This window comes from Anomaloglossus baeobatrachus, unplaced genomic scaffold, assembly GCF_048569485.1.
Source record: "Anomaloglossus baeobatrachus isolate aAnoBae1 unplaced genomic scaffold, aAnoBae1.hap1 Scaffold_158, whole genome shotgun sequence".
NCBI classification, from domain to species: Eukaryota; Metazoa; Chordata; class Amphibia; order Anura; family Aromobatidae; genus Anomaloglossus; species Anomaloglossus baeobatrachus.
The window spans coordinates 165752-169492 of NW_027441928.1; the positions used below are offsets into that span (position 1 = coordinate 165752).

Here is a 3741-nt window from a genome sequence, read left to right on the forward strand (position 1 = left end):
TCTTTGATATGATATGTGTTCATTTCCTTCACTATATAGGATTGCAAGTTTTCCATTTGTACCTTAATGGCAATGACGCTATACAATTGAACACATATCATCCTGTTATCCATATAGGTGTGTATTTACCTGCTTGACTATTTTTGGTTGTTTGATCCAGAATGTTTCTCCAGATAGGTCATGTGGAAATTTTCTTTCCTCAGTACAAATGTTTTCACTATGGCTTTGGAAAAATTTTTTGTATGTGCATCATGGTCATTTGACCCATTGTACTCTCAAGTAGCAATATATTGTACTGTTATGTTGTACTATGTACTAATTACGTGTTTATATGGTTTTGTAACCCTTTATGATCTTAGATAACTTTATCCTTGATAAAGACCTAAAAACAAGGTCGAAACGTTGGATGAATTATCCTTTTGCACAAATAAAGAATTTTCAGCATTCCAAGAGTTCTTTTCTTACGTTATTGATCACTATAGTGTGCCAGAGCTATTTCTATTGAATTGACTCTTATTTTTTCTGAGCACCTGCTATATACACAGTGACCCAGACATATTCAAGTTTCATTCAGAAGGCAGAGGGAAGCCTTAGCAGCTGAGCCTATATCTTGGCTTGTGAGCATTAGAACAGGCCGGCGATTACAGGGTAACATGAAAAATGTCCAGCTTGCATTATGACTAGAACATGACAATATCCTTTTAAGTACTAACCTATGATGCGTTCCTAAGCAGTTGATGTTATATGTTCTACATTTCATTTTCTGCATACTTTACAAGTAGTAGAATTTGCTTTGATATAGGCAACTGGATTTTCACAATGAAAAGGCAAAGGATAACGCCCGAAAAAGACGCCATACATTATGTCAGTGCCATCACTGACAAACCTGGATTGACCATGAAATACATCAATCCCCTTAAAGGTGAGTTAAAACAAGTTTTAACTAAATTGCCTTAATATTGTCATGCATTAGAATGACTGTCTTAGGTAATGATAAATATTTTCTACAGGAAGAGGAGTGTTTGCTGAAACTGAAATCGAAAAAGGGAGTTTTGTTGCAGAATATCGAGGCGAGCTCACGTATGCACTTACGATGGTAGACAACTACTCGAGATTTATGGTTGTGGTACAAGTCAAAGATCTAATGGCCCATACTGCAGCGAAGGTCTTCCAAGCACACTTATGCAGACCTCATGGCTACTCAGAGAGAGTCCTCACAGATCAAGGCACAGCCTTTGAAGCGGAAATCTTCAAGGACTTCTGCAGCTTTTACCGATGCAGGAAGATGCGCACTACACCCTACCATGCTCAAACCAATGGTTATCAACCTGCTCAGGACTTTACCCCATATTCCAGATGTGGCCTTACAAGTGATTTATAGAGGGGTAACAATACGTTGGGATCACCGGATCTAATCTCCCTTTTTATACACCCTAAAATCTTGTTTGCTTTAGAATAAACAATAACATCATAAAGGTATAGCAGTACCGTTTCAAAGTTTCGGTGTCCCAAGCAGCATTCCATCAGCCTCTGGAAGGTTCCTGGCAAATTGCACAGCTCGAAGGGCATGCTTTTGAACTCGCAGAGACCCATCGGGGTGGCAAAGGCGGTCTTCTCCCGGTCTGCCTCAGCAACGGACACTTGCCAATAGCGACTAGTGAGATCAAGGGTAGAAAAATAATTTGCAGTTCTCAATGCAGCTAGCTATTCCTCAATACAGGGGAGTGGTGCTGTCCTTCTTCTTTAACAGGACCAACGGAGCTGCCCAGAGGCTACAACTGTCACGGATAACCCCAGCCTCCTTCATGTTGCTCAACATGTCCTTGGTACACTGGTAATGTGCAGGTAGTTTTGGCTTATATCTCTCTTTGATGGGTGGGTGTGCACTTGTGGGGATGTAGTGTTTGACCCCTTTTATTCTTCAAAAGTCTAGCGGATGTTTGCTGAAGACTTGCTCGTATTCTTGCACTAGCCTGTAGACCCCCTTCTTGTGATGTGAAGGTGTGGAGTCAGTGCCTACGTGTAATTCCTTACACCACTCCTCTGGCTGACTTGGTGAGCTGTCACTGAATGGGTGGGCTGAAGCAATGGTGGATGCTGCTGTTTGGATAGCATGTGTATCTACTGAGAACAGCTTATCAATGGTGGCAAATCGGAGCAGCTTAATCTCTTGCTCTCCGCAGTTCAACACTCTCATGGGCACTCTTCCCTTCCATATTAATGAATAAAACTATGATGTAAATAGCATATAGATACCCCACAAATGCAGATAAAAGTAGGTTATGGGAAAAGGGGGAAGAGAGAAACAGGAAAATAGTGGAATAAAGTATACCTTCCAGGTGGGAGAGGAAATGGCAGCACAGCCAGTGGAGGTGAAGCAAGGGGAGCCTGCAACTAAAGAGTTGAGAGCGTTATCACATGGTGACTGAGCCTGATTGTAACAGGAGCATAGAGGTGCCGATCCTGTCTTACCTGTGTTGGTGTAGAAGTGGGTGTCCTGTGGTGGAGTCAGCTATGTGCAGTGGTGGCCGTGGGTTCTTTGATGTGCGACCGTAGTAATAGCTGCGCCCACTTCCTGTATGGGAGTGGAATGCAGTGAGGGTAATGGAACGCACGCCTGCGCATTTGTGTTTAACGTCGCGCATGTGCAGAACGGAGAAAAGGCTGCGCTCACTTCCTAATGAAAGGGAGTGAGACGCATCTGGGAAGGGAAGGGAAAAGATTAGGGTTTGGGGATGATGAAAGGGCTTTCTACGGGCAAGGATGGCAAAGGGTGGCAGTGACGGAAAGTCAGGCAGCCTGTCCTGTCCTGTCCTGTCCGTCCGTCTTTTTGTATCATGAATTGGAAAGACTGCAAGGGGGAGGGGAGGTGCTTGTGTCCAAAATGAGGAGTTATTCAGATTCATTGCAGTGGGCGGCGGCTGCAAAAAGCACCATTCTTCTTGTTTTTGCTCTGCAAAACAGCCTTTTCAAGGGTTGGCTTGGGTGACAAAATGTCTTCTGTAGGCGTGGGTTTGTCTCCCTCTCCCTAAGATGTGTCCGGTATAGGCCAGGGTGCCACTCAAGGCCGTAACCAATTCGGGTTATAGCTTCTCGGCCTTTTGGCTAAGATCAAGTGTAGTTTCGGAGGACGCTACCTTGGTCGGTACTGGAAGGTGCCTGGGATTGCACGTCTGCCGGCCTTGAGGAAGTGTGTGCGCCTTCTGGTGACACATAGCCCTCTTGTGCCTGGACGGTTCCCAGGCAACGGGAGGCGATCACCTTTGTTATTTTGAAGTCCTACTGATAAACAGAAAAAAAAAAAAATTAAATCTGTTCTTATCAGTTTAATATCTGATACGTCCCCTCTCTGGGGACCATATATTAAATGGATTTTTAGAACAAGGAGATGGAAAAAATCTTGCTCTGTCCACTCCACGCATTGACCTGGTATTGCAGTACCTCCAGGACCGGTGCACCCCTTCTTAACCCAGTTTCCAAAAGCAGAACTCAATTCACCTGATTCAAATGAGCCCCATTAGTGAATTGAAAGAAAGCAAAAACTTTATATGCACCTCAATTTGGCCAATTCACTTTTCACACTTTCACCCTTTTTTTTATCTTTCACACCTTTTACTTGCTTTATTGATGCAAAAAGCTGTGCCAAATAGCAAACTCATCTCCACTCAACTTGACCAACTCTGCTATGTCCCGTGCAGTATCTTATTCTCAGTCTTATCTAGATCATTTGCAATTGAATAG

At 43.6% G+C, this 3741-nt stretch overlaps 1 pseudogene; it reads left to right on the forward strand.

Moving 5' to 3' along the window:
• Positions 1 to 3256: 3256 nt before the first annotated feature.
• On the forward strand, positions 3257 to 3463 carry LOC142260674 (U2 spliceosomal RNA; annotated as a pseudogene).
• The last annotated feature ends 278 nt before the right edge of the window (positions 3464 to 3741 follow it).